General features: G+C 41.6%; 1 protein-coding gene across 10 annotated transcripts in view; it reads right to left on the bottom strand.

The window, feature by feature from the left end:
* The window catches only part of DCX (doublecortin), a 124,892-nt gene that overhangs the window by 23,835 nt on the left and 87,977 nt on the right, over window positions 1–13,080 (bottom strand). The window lies entirely within an intron of this gene.

Below are 13,080 nucleotides of genomic sequence, written 5' to 3'. Positions count from 1 at the left end.
GAGCTGAAAAATGGGCACTTAGGCATCCACCATCTGGTTTTACCTGTGTATTCACTTGTCTTTAACCCACTCACTGAGAGGCCTTTCTCCCTGTCAGGGCTTCCTGGGAGTCATTCATTAAATTGGCCAGTAGTTCCAGAGTACTTTCTCTAAACTGAGCCAAGAATTAGACACTGGGGTTTCAGAGATGAGTAAGTCACTTCAAATGGGGAGGCAGATAAGAATACTGGAGAATAAGTGCTATGACAGAGCCAGACAAGTGGTGTTACTGGAGCCCAGCAGAGATGCTTGGAAATCAGGGAACTAGGAGGCAAACAAGAGGAGGCAACACCTGAAAAAAGTCTGGAGAGATGACTAGAGAATAGACAAATCTACAGAGACAGAAGGTCCAATAGATCAATGGTTGCCACAGGCAGGCCAGCGGGAAGCAAGGAGGCTGGAATGGAGAGGGTCTGCTAACAGGTACAAGGTTTCTTGGCGAGAGGTGGATAAAGATGTTCTGGCATTAAATACTGATGGTTGTACAACTCTATAACTAAACTATCAACATCCAGTGAATTGTACATTTTAACTGAGTGAATTGTTTGTTATGTGAATTATATCTCAATAAAGCCATTAAGAGAAGAGGAATTGGAGCTAGTTAGGCAGAGAGAGTAGAAAGTGTGGTCTAGATCAGAATTTCACTGGGAGGGGCAAAAGGAATGGCAGCGTGAAAGAATACAGTACATTTACAGAAGTATAAACAGCTCCAAATGGCTCAAGCATACATGCCAGCAGTGAGTTCTGAGAGGTGAGACTGGAGTTGAGGATAAAGACCAGACCCTGGGGGCCTCTTGTGAGGACTTCAGTTAAGTTTGGGTTTGATGTGTGAAAGAAATCATACATTGTCAAATGTACATTTGATAATACATCACAAGTTTGAGACCATCAAAGTTGTATTTAAAAACTATGACTCCAGTCGTGGTGGGTGGACTGGATTAGGGTGGGGTAAAGGTAGAAGCAAAGAGATTGGTTGAAAGACAATGCATTCATGCAGGTGAGAGGTGGTGATGGCTTAAATTGAAGCACTGGAGAGGTAAAGCATGGACTGGGAGAAGAAAAGAGACCTAGAGGTCAGGCAAACTTAGGGTGTTATGTACACATACGATGCAAGCCACCCAAAGAGGAACACGACTTGTACCAAACAGCACAGAGACTGGGGGAGGTAGGCTTTGCCAGGGCACTAGGCTTTCTGGCGAATAAAAGAGACACTTTGGAAGAAGCAAGAGTCCATGGAGACAATGTGGCAAAGGAGTCAAATACTCTGCAGGAAAAAGCAGGAGTTACTACACCACCTGCAGTGCCTCAGGGTCTCCAAGCAGGACCTGGCCCCCTAGAATTCAAGATGCAGAGCAATCTTGGTCATGAATGTGAACTGACATAATGCAAGTCTTTCAGAAGAGCCCTGACCTCAGCCAGGAAGTCTCAAAGATGTAGGTATCCCCAGGTAAGTTCTGCCATTTTGTTCTACACGGTTGCTCTGTCCTTGGGCAAGCAAGTTTCCCAGCGTTCCTCAGCCATGGTACAAGAGGATGACTACTATACTTCCAGTGTGAAAACTGTCTTTTTTACCTACCCTTTTATCTAGCTTTTTACCTGAGCATGAGCCCACTGGTCTTGCCAAAATGGGGGAAGTTATTAACCATAGCATGTTTGCATAGGAATCAGTTCCCACTTATTGGCCATAGAGCTACACACACAGGTTGTTGTTTTTTTTTTTTTTTCCAATTTCTAGTTCTTTTCTCAACATTCTCTGTAACTCTCTCACCCCAAAATTTTAGAGCACTAAGGTTCCATCTATACCTCTCTATTCTCTGTATGTCTGTGTATGTTTATATATGTTCCACTGCCACTCTCCCAATCAATCAATCTCCAGATCAATCTTAAGCTACCTGCAAATAAAGGATTTAGTTTTGTCATCAGCATTCAATAAGCATTTTGAAAATCAGTTTGTAACCATTTAACTACAATTAACAATTTAATTGTTGGGGAAAAACACGGCAGACACTTTCCCAGACTTTCATGATGGAGTTAAACCCAAAGATGGACACAGAGCAATGAGAAAATGTAAACACGAACAGGCAAAGGTCCCCCTGGAGTAGGAAATGGCAACCTGCACAAGTATTCTTGCCTGGAAAATTCCATGGACAGAGGAGCCTGGCGGGCTACAGTCCATGGGGTCACGAAGAGTCAGACATGACTGAGAACACACAGCACACAACTCAGGCAAAGGTCAATTCCCTACAAGCTGAAGGAGCTCCTACGTCTACAGAGGACGTAAAACATATTCTTATATGCATTTCTTCTATGGGTTCTGTGGGAAAAAAAATCTGGAAGAGTGCCATTTGACTTGAATTATTAAGCCAACTCATATAAATGTCAAGTAAAAGAAGTAGCAGGAAAAGATGAAAATAGGGTCTGATGAACCGTGCTTAGTTTCGGATTGGCAAATCCACATGGAAGGCTGTCGCACATCATTTTGAGCGTGACTGGAAATAACACCAGTTTGATAACCCTCATTTTTACTTTATTCTGCTCAGACATCTTTAGCTTCTGTCTTGGAGGTTCCATTTCTCAGCTGCAATTTGAGAATGTACTGGGGGAGTCTTTGCCATCTTTCACTGGTCTCTCTCATTTCCCTTCTCATAACCACAGCCTCGCTGTTGGCATCTTTTATTTACTCATATTCCAAATCCTTTCATCCCTTTCTTCTCATTGTACAGTTCATTTTTACTCCTTTACAACAAGGCACATCAGGAACTGTTCAATCTCCTAGGCTGCTTTAACAATCTTATCAACAAAAACCAGGATAATAATGCTTATTTTGTGTCTGTGATAAGCCAGGAACTCTTTTTCTCTCTTTCTCATCTCTCGCTCTCTTTCCCTCTGTCTCTCTCTCACACACATACACACAACCTAGTCTAGTCATATTCTAATTTCTGATAGGGAAACAGAGGTTTGTTCCAGTTAGAGACAACAAATCCTGTGTCCAGGATTTGAACACAGGTCTTTCTGATTCCAAAGCCTATGTATGTTTCGGTTTGTTTTCAGTTTTTGCTACATTGCTCTTCCCTTTTCACACTTTGCTCCTGGGGCTCCTTCCTATGACAACTTTCTGACATGGGTAGGGAGGAGGGAGAAGAGTTGTAACAGAGAAAAAAAAGAAAGAAATAGGAGCACGTAGAAGCAGACACCAGAGCTTACACCCATCTTCTAGGCTTTTTATCCTACTCAATCTAGTTTAGATTGGAAAGTGATTAGCAAGAGCTATCTTTCATTCACCCTGCCAACATTCATAGACAATGTCCTGAAACAATAGCAGAGAGAGTGGCCAGCCAGCCATGTAACTACCCTCATGCCACAGAATCCTCTGAGAAGATGGTATCTGCGCCCTGTCTGCCACTTCCCTCAGCTTTGCAGCATAATTGCCAAGCTTGGCTTGGCACAATCTTGGCTTACTAGCTTCTCTGAAGGCTCATGCTTGCCCATTTCCCAGTGCTTGTCTTTAAATCCTTGGCTCCCTCGAATGGAACAAGACAAGCCCCAACAAAAGATGGTGGGTAAGGTCGCTAAGTTGAATTAACTAGATTTATAGGGACCTAAATGTGTAGGGGAATAGGAGCTCCCAGGAGTCAAGAACAAGGTAGAAGGAGTCAGTTTCCGAAGAACAAGGAGAAATTTCCGTTTCTGGCATGGGTGGCCAAGGGCAGAGTATGGTCACCAGCCTGGCAAATTGATGCTGAGCTCTTAGACTCTGAATTCCCTTGTCTGGAGGCTGGACTGCTTCCTGGAAATCAAGATGCAATCATGTGAAAGGTGGGTATAAGTAGCCCCAGGTACAGAGATTAAAGATTTGTCTGGGCAATGAGTTAAACAAGTCATTTACTTTCTGGGTTCAAGTTTGCATGGTACAGGAAGAAAAGGGTCAGTTTGACATGTGCTTTTCACCCAGCCTTTGACTGGAGAGCAAACTGATTTAGTATTACTTCTCACTTAGCTCTGGCTTTCCACCCCCCATTCGAATCTCCACATTTGAGCTCAATTCAAAATCAAGTCTGCTGGTTTGGGTTTGAGGTCTATTTTGAAATACTGCTCACTGAAAATAAATAACTCAGTCTACAAAAAAAGCTATGACAATAATTTCAGAGCCACCTTTAAAATTGCAGATGTATTTCTACAATTGTTTTCAAAGCATTTTGCACTATATGAATTCACATGATTCTCCTGATAAGCCCAAGAGATGGTAGCCAGGAATTAATGGTCTCCTTTTAATCATAAGAAGAGCCTCAGAGAGTTTAGGACTTGCTTCCTGGGTATAAACTGCTTCTTCTCAATGGATGGTGGACTTCAGGATTTGCTTACAGATTTATTTCAAAATTCCCCCAAAGTTAGCATATCACATACCACCATGACTTTTCAGTGATTGGTTCTCTGTCTTGTCTTTTCTAATTTCCTAATGTCTTGAAGAGGGAGATCTCAATATACAATTCAGTCACTTCCTCATTCTTTTCTCATACTGAGATGCTCTAATGTTCCTTCCTTCCAGTCCAAAGACACCCTGGTTTCTTCCTACTTATACAGGGAGGTTTTCTGGAAGGCCATCCAAGTAGAACCAAGGTGGTTTCAACTTACTTCAGAACAAGGCCAAGAGACTGAGCCTGTGGTTTTCATACATTCATTCCAAAGAGCCCTTGGGCGGGGTGTGTGGATTGGTTTGGCTAATTATTTCTGCTCAGTGGGAAAGCTTTTGTCCTTCTCCCCAGACTCATCTAATAGGGAAGCAAAAACTAAGGGCCCAACAACAGTTTTTCACTGATTTGATCACAAGTCTGGTTCTCAGGCCAAATTCAATCATAGGTTGTAAGACTCTGTAACTTCAGAAGTTGGAATTTGAATTTTAAATCAATTCCCTACAGAGTCTTGGACAGCATGCAGTGGTGGATCTTTTAAATAAAGGAGAAAAGTAAGAGTCTTCCCTATAGCAAAAAAAAGAGTGTGCACCCATTTCTGCACTATTTTGACACAGATCAGTTTCCTTCAAGAAGAAGACAACTGTAAGAAGACTGACAGATGTGCCAGGATTGTTTCCTCCGACTTGATAAAGCTGACAATATTTATTTCTAGCTGAAGGTGGTTTTGCTGAGAACATGTTTCTGGTGGAGCAAGCCTGTTGTCAACACTCACTCCCAGTTTTATGGGGCAGGAACTAGAAAAAAACTACACTGCCCTTAGTCTGTGGAAAGAACATATGCTTTGGAATCAGCCAGGGTTTTAAACCCGGGCTTAGCCATTTCTTAGATGTGTGACCTCAGGTGGAACCTACCCTCTGTGAGTCTGTTTCCTCATCTGTAACATTTGAATAAAAATAATGTGGATGCCAATTCTTGTTGTTTTGAGCATTACATGACAGACTACATATAAAACACTTAGTCAAGTGCCTTAGCAGATAGAGAGGGCTCAATAATGACAGCTTCCTTTGCTATTACTACTGGCCACTACTAGAAATGGAAGGAATTGAAGCATTGAGTTAGGAAATCCCCTTCCACGGTGTGTGATTCACCAACTTAAGGAGGCTGAGGACTAATTCTTTAGCTAGCAGGTCAGACATTAGAAGACTGAAGTTTTCCTGAGTGAAGCCCATTACTTTTTATTTGTGCAGGTTATGGCTGTGTTCCCCAAAGCAGAGCCCTTGGTTCTCGACTCTCTCAGCGGTACCATGGGGGTAGGGTGGTCAATGAACTCCATGTGGAATCATTGAAGGTTTCGGAGCAGGGAAGTTATACAATGGCTGTGTTTTAGGATGAAAAATGTGGTGGCACCACAGCAAACGCCTAAGTGGATAGAGATTTGAAGCAGAGATACGATGTAAGAGTATGTTGAGCAATTCAGGCATCAGGTGATGAGGGAAAGGAAGGGATTTTTTTGTGAGAAAGGTGAAGACGTTTTAAAGGTTCAACAACAACAACAGGCACAGGATATGGTAGACATGAAGGACTGAAGAGTGGGAAGAGTCAAAGATAATGCCAAGGTGCTGGGCCTAGGGAATAGAATTGATTCTATTGTCAGGGGGTTGGGGAAGGGAAATATTTTTGTTTTGTAGACACATTGCATTTGGCACATGGAGGCAGAATTGTCTGGTCAGCATTCATGGCGCTGATATCCAGAAGGAAGGTGGGGGCTGGAGATGTAGGTTCAATGGCAGCCTGTCTGTACCTCAATATGCTATACTCATTACCACCTCTGCTCTTTTGTTCATGTTTTCTCTGCTGCCAGAAACATCCACTTCTTTACCAATTGAAACCTTCCTTCAAGCCCCAGTTCTTTCAGGAAGCCGTAACACCCTAGCCCACAGTAAACTCACTTTCCCACAAACTCCAATACTTCCAACAGCACTTACTGCCTGTGTCTCTCATGTACTCGGCATCTAAACAAATCATAAAGTCTCATTTTCAGCACCACAGTTCAATGGTTGAATTGTAGAGTGTGGGGCCAGATTGCCTGGGTTCAAACCCCAGCTCTACTACTTCCTAGCTGTGTGGTTCTGGGTAGGTCAGTCCACTTCCATATGCCCTAGTTTCTTCATGTGCAAAATGGGGACAATAGCACCTACCTCATAAGGTTGTTGTAGGAATTAAATTAGTTAATATATGTAAAATGATTAGAATGTTTGCTTGACACATAACTGTGTGAGTATTTGTAAATAACAATGTTTGTACTCCACCAAAAATTTGGAGAATCACTTGTATTTAAACACAAATCCCAATGTACAACATGTTGCTAGGACTCCTACTTCAGGGATATGGGTCAACACCACCACATCCCATGGCCTGTGGTGTGCTCTGGGCCCCCATTATACTGCTTCTCCAACCATTTCCTAAGCAATGGAAAAGTTGCCTTAGATATAGGACTGTTCTTCCACTTCAACTAGACATAAGTCGTGGTGTTAGAAAGAACCAGAATGGGGGAGGAGGTAAGGGAAGTCTTTTTCTCTTCCTATGGCTTCACCAAGGGCACAGACAAAGAGCACCACTTCCCCTTGGATGGACAGGAGGGGAGCTGATGGAGGGTCTATGATGGGAACTGGAAACAAAGGTGCTTAATTTATGGCTATGTTCTATGCTGCACAAAGAGAATGTCACACATACCACCCCCACCCCTGCCTCCCTACAGCTCTTTTCTGAAAGCCGAGGAAGGTAGAAGGAGCAGAGAGGCAAGGGCCATCCAAGAGAGACTGTTTATTCACCACTCTGGAGCCTCTACACCCTGCCTCAAGGAAAATGCAAGGATTATTTTCATGGGAGTCAGGAGAGCTGAGCTCTCATTCTTGAGTCATAAATAGATATTGGGAAGACTGCAAGATTTACTGAACCTCTTTATATCTTTGTTCTCCAATCTAAAAAAAACCGACTGGATAATTTTCTTTTCCCAACTTAATTTATGGTGCTATTATGAGTGACAACTGAGATGATGGATTTGGGAATATTTTGCAAAGTGCAGAGCATTTACGTCACATAAAAGATCACTATCTTGAACTTCTCTCAGATGCAGAAGAAGGATATTGTGTGTTGAAGACCTCCTGGAGAAGAAAATGGCAACCTACTCCAGTATACTTGCCTGGAAAATTCCATGGACAGAGGAGCCTGGCAGAGCAGGTTATAGTCCATGGGGTTGCAAAGAGTCGGACATGACTGGGCAGCTGAGCCCACACACACAGTCACATGTGGCAAGTGAGCATTTGAAGTGTGGCTAGTCAATTGAGGTGTACTGTAAGTATAAAATACAATCCCATTTCAACGAATGTAAAACACCTCAATAATTTGTTACATTGGTTACATGACAAAATGATAAGATTTTGGATGTATTAAATAAAATAAATGATCAAAACTAATTTCACCTGTTTCTTTGATCTTAAATGTGGCTATTAGAAAATTTTAAATTACATACAAAGCTTGCATCTGTGGCTTGCATTTTATTTTTATTGGACTGAGTTGGTACATCCAGTCACATTCAGGACAGTCAGAGCATTCGGTTTCCTCCATCTTAGGCAACCCAAAGCAACCTGTTTAGTTCAGAAAAGAAGGACTCCTGGATACAGTAGTCCCATGGACATCCTCCCTCCAACCTGGCTGTTTTGTGGTCCTTGATCTCCCCTTTTAAAAGATGTGCATTTTGGTAGAAAAGACATTCATTCTCGGGAATTTGGGAACAGGGAAGATTTGACTTTCAGGAATAGGTGCTCATAGGTTGGGGGACAAAGGGTGGGGAACATTGGGTTGCTACAACAATGACTCACTGTTGAAGAATAGCAAACTAATTATTACATTACAATCCTCTCAGCCTACCAGGGTGGGTAATTAGCTTCCTTGGAGGCTCCTCAAAAAAAGAAAGAAAAAGAAAAGATTCCTTCCCAGCATCTGGCTGAATTTGTCCTTTTAATCCAATCCAATCCAATTCAATTGGGAGGTAGTTGCATACAGAGAGAAATTAACACATTAAAGGCTGAAATAAAAATAGAGAGAGATGCGCAGAAACATCTTCCTTTAGTTCTGAAGCCAGCCTTACCTTTGCCCATCAAATAGCAAGTCCTGGGTTAATCAAAATGGAGTACTGCATAAACTTCCTTCACACATTCCACAGGAGTCCTCTGGGCTCAGGTTTCACCTGCTTTCCACACAGTCCCTTGCCCTACTTTAAAGACAAACTTGGCTAATGGGACTTATATTCTCAGAGTCCATCAGCTTTGTCCAGCGAGAATGAGCGCTCCTTATAGCTATATTATATAGACAATCAGATTTTTCCTTAACTCAAGTTTAGGCTTAGCAACAGACATCCCATTTGGGGCAATACTGCCATCAATATTGGCAGGCAGGCGTGGGACTGAACTTGAGGGGAATAAAGTAGAAAGATTTTGATTTATTCATGGGCAGAAGAGGAAACAGACAACTTAAACACTAAGGAACAAAGAATCAAATTATGATGCACATTACAGACCAAATAGCATCAATTTACTAAACCTCAATTCAAACTGAACGCAGATATTAACTGAATCATGAATTGGACTATATATATGTATATACACATATGTTTGTAAAGCTAGAAAACTGTTCAGACCAAAATCAAACCTACATATTTTCTAATGAACTAGAACATCAAAACATTCCTTTAACTGAACCTGAAATGAGCCAATGTTTCATTTGGTTTGAATCCCGACTAAAGAGGAACATTTTTGGCTTTCATTTGCCATCAAAGGAAGGTAGTTAAAATTCCCTGGAAATGGCCTATCTTCCGCAACCTTTAGTTACTCAGGCTAAATGAAGAAACGTGGATCCATCCACAAGTCTCAGATCCAAGACAGACTGACAGAGAACAGAAACAGGGCAGAATTACCAAGCCCTAAAAAAGAACAAAGTATTTCAGCTCAACCCAATGCCATTATTCTTTAATGAAGTAAGTGTTAGTCGCTCAGTTGCGACCACCTCTTTGCAACCCCATGAACTGTAGCCTCCCAGGCTCCTCTGGCCATGGAACTCTCTAAGCAAGAATACTGGAGTGGGTAGCCATTTCCTTCTCCAGGGGACCTTCCTGACCCAGGGATCGAACCCAGTCTCCTGCATCGCAGGCAGCTTCTTCACATCTGAGCCCCTAAATTAATCTGTATATGTTTTTCGCTGACAGCTCAGAAAACCTTGATGCTTTATGAAAACCTGTGTATTGTCTATAGCTCATCCTTCTTATTATCTAATTCTGTGGAATCTGGTTAACAATTCTGGAAATAACTGATAACCATGGAGAACGATTTTTGTCTAGACATGCAAGTTCTGTCTTATCCAAAATGGGAACCAAGTCTTAGAGAAGGTAAGAAACTTGAACCAAGTCACAAAGCTGGGAAGTGGTAGAGTTGGGTTTTCCTAGAGGGATGTCTCTCTTTCCTCTTCCATATCCTATCCCCCTACGCCTCCCAGCTCAGAATAGTCCTGAGTGAGGAGGAGCTGGAAAAGGGAAAATGGGTATGTCAACTCCAAACTTTACCTAAAGTACTGGTTTGCCTGAGATTGGCTTTATCCCTGTGGAATGTTCACTGAGCGAATGTCCTACTCTTGACCCTAAACTCCCTTTTACCTTTGTGGGCTGAAATCATGTGAAGGCCCTAAACACATCATCTAAGATGAGTGCAAATGTTCTGAAAATTGCCAGAACATGAAGGCTGGCTAGATTAGAGTTTGACTTCACTTATGTTCATGAACTATCTGAAATGAAGATTTAAATAGTCTCTACTGAGGATACCACTTTAGGTGTTTTTGTTTGTTTGTTTGTTTGTTTTTTACTGGTAAGAAACAAGGGCTGTTAATAATTCTGATACCAAGTAAGGTCCCATTTTTCCTACCTCAAATTGGTTACTTTGTTTATCTTGTATGTGTGAGTGCATCCTCATTCCTTCTCTTTAGCAAGGGACTTTTGAAAGAAAGAGTTCAAGACCTAAAAATAGGTCTTGCCTGTTTAAGCCTAGGTTGGGATCTATTAAAACTCAATTTAATACATGCTCATTGAGTCCTAAATGCATTCCTTCTCTGTCTCCAACACATTATACTCAGTGAGGCGCATCTATTTTAGAAGGGAAATTCTGTAGGTAGCATGTTGGAGATCAATTATTTGACGTATGTATAAACTGTGTTTAATTACAGGTAGTCGTATTCATGTGTGCTGGGTAACCCAATTGGATAGTCTGCAAAGAGAATCTACTTACTTCAAACTTTTGCCACCCCAGCCTTTCTAGCTAATGGATTATGTGATGGCTTAAGAACAGGCCCACAAATTCTCAGATATCTTTCCCTTCCAGAAATGGAGGCTGCAACCCCTTCCTTGAATGTGGGCTGATCTTAGTCACTGCTTCCCAAAAAAAGGCTAAAACAGAAGTGACAGTATATGGCTTTGGAGAACAGATCATAAAAGGAACCACATCTTCTTTCTTCTTCATTCTCTTGAATCACTGTCTGGAAGAAGATCCTGCCAGTGGCCATCTTGGAAGTTAATTCTACCATCCCAGTTGTGTCTTCAAATGACTGCATCCCCTGACACCTTGACCTCAACCACATGACAACTACATGAAAGATCCTGAACCACCCGGCTAAACCACCCCAGAATTCCTGACTCACCAAAAACGTGAGATAATAAATGTTTGTTAGTATGTTTTAGGGTGATTTGTTTTATAGCAAGAAATAAGTAATACAGGTTAAAAATCCCAGAAATAGCCAGTGATACTCTGAAAAATTGATTAGCTAAGTGATTATTGCCAGGTTTTATGAATATTTTTATTCATGTATGTATTTGGCTATACTGCACGGCATGTGGGATCTTAGTTTCCTGACCAGGGATTGAACCAGTGCCCCCTGCAGTGGAAGGGCAGAGTCTTAACCACTTGGCCACCAAGGAAGTCCCCAGACTTCATGAATCTTGATCAAGTGTTTCAAGTACATTTTTTTGCAAGGCCCTGCTTCGAACCTTTACAAACAATTTCATTCTCAATCCAAGTGTTAAAATCTAAGTCTTTGTAGTTTGAGCAATATGAATTTGCTTACATAGTTTCATGTGCTATTATGTTTAACCAAAATATCACAAAACAGCTGTATTTTTAAAAGTTCCTTCAGCAAGTATTACCTACAGGTCTACTGGGTTTCTAGCACTGTGCAGGGTGAAATAGGTGCTCTTGTGCTTTACAAACACTGTTAACATCTACTAGGACAAAGGTACTGTGCTCAGCACTAAGAATACAAAAATGAACGTGACACCTTGCCCTTGAGGGACCCAGGATTTGGTTGAGGAAGTAAATACATACAAGCAAATACATACTTTACAACACAGCTGTGACTATTACCCCAGAGATATGAACAACATGCTATGATATTGTGGAAAATGGAACAACTATTTCTACTTGAGGTATTGAAGGATTAATAGTTTTCAAGCAAAGAAGAGTGGTGGGTTTGAGGGATGGCATTCCAGGTGCAGGAGAACAGGGTATGCAAAGACATGAAGGTATGAAAAGCCTGAGTTGCCTCTTCACAGTTGGGTTCCTTCTTCCTGAGAATAAAGAGATGCCCAGTGATAGGCATGGTAAGATGAGGCCAGCAGGACCAGCTGTTTTTCTAGGCCACGGACATTTCAAAGCCAAGAGAGGTTGCTCAAGCTGCCTCAAATCGAAGATGTGATAAGGAGTGCTTTTGTTCTCTGCCCCAAGGCTCTCTGGCTAGAAGAATTCTCATGGTGTACCCTGAGCTTTGGGAGGATAAATGTGTAAGTCTTCCGGATCATAGAATTTGTTATACATGAAGAATTCAAATTGTCAGTGCATGAGTCTACTGAGCTTCTACACTTGGACTTCTGTGGCCCTTTTGCTTTTTAGATCAGTGCCACTTAAAATGTGGGTGCAAGGCCTTGCACCAGAATGTAAACCAACACACTGCTGCCTTTATCAGTAAAATCATACTATGAAAAAAGAGCTGGCTGAAGTAAATGGTTTGCTCAGTGGCATGATTTACATTTGGCACCAGCTCCAGTCTCTTCACAGACTGATAAATAGTTCATGCGTCAGCAGTGATCCCTAGACCCCTAGATCACATTTTTTACATCATGAACTATCCACTAAATAAAATCCTATATATCAAGTCTCTTTATTTCCTTTGGGAACCTGACCTATATGTCCTTTACTCCTGTGAGAATGATGCAGTTTATTTTGTTTCCCTTTTTGTTTTGACTTCTAAAAAATTCAAAGTTACATTTAAAGCTCAAGGGCATCTACCATGTTGACACTTTGAGGTAAGTAGCTCTTTTTTTTTAACCTTCTTGTTTTTGATTCTGATTTTCTATTCCAAATTTATGTTTGACTTGATTATATCACTGACGATGCATTTGCTGGATGACGTTGAGAATAATGGCAATGAAGAGAACCATAACAAACAGCATTACAGCAAGCATGGAAAGTGGGCCAGATTTCTGGTCTGTACCCATCTGAGTAGAATCGGGGTTGTAGCTGTATCTCCATGAGGC

Source organism: Ovis aries, chromosome X (genome assembly GCF_016772045.2).
Source record: "Ovis aries strain OAR_USU_Benz2616 breed Rambouillet chromosome X, ARS-UI_Ramb_v3.0, whole genome shotgun sequence".
NCBI lineage: Eukaryota > Metazoa > Chordata > Mammalia > Artiodactyla > Bovidae > Ovis > Ovis aries.
Note: the sequence above shows the minus strand (reverse complement) of the source record. Positions and strands in the feature narration are given on the sequence as shown.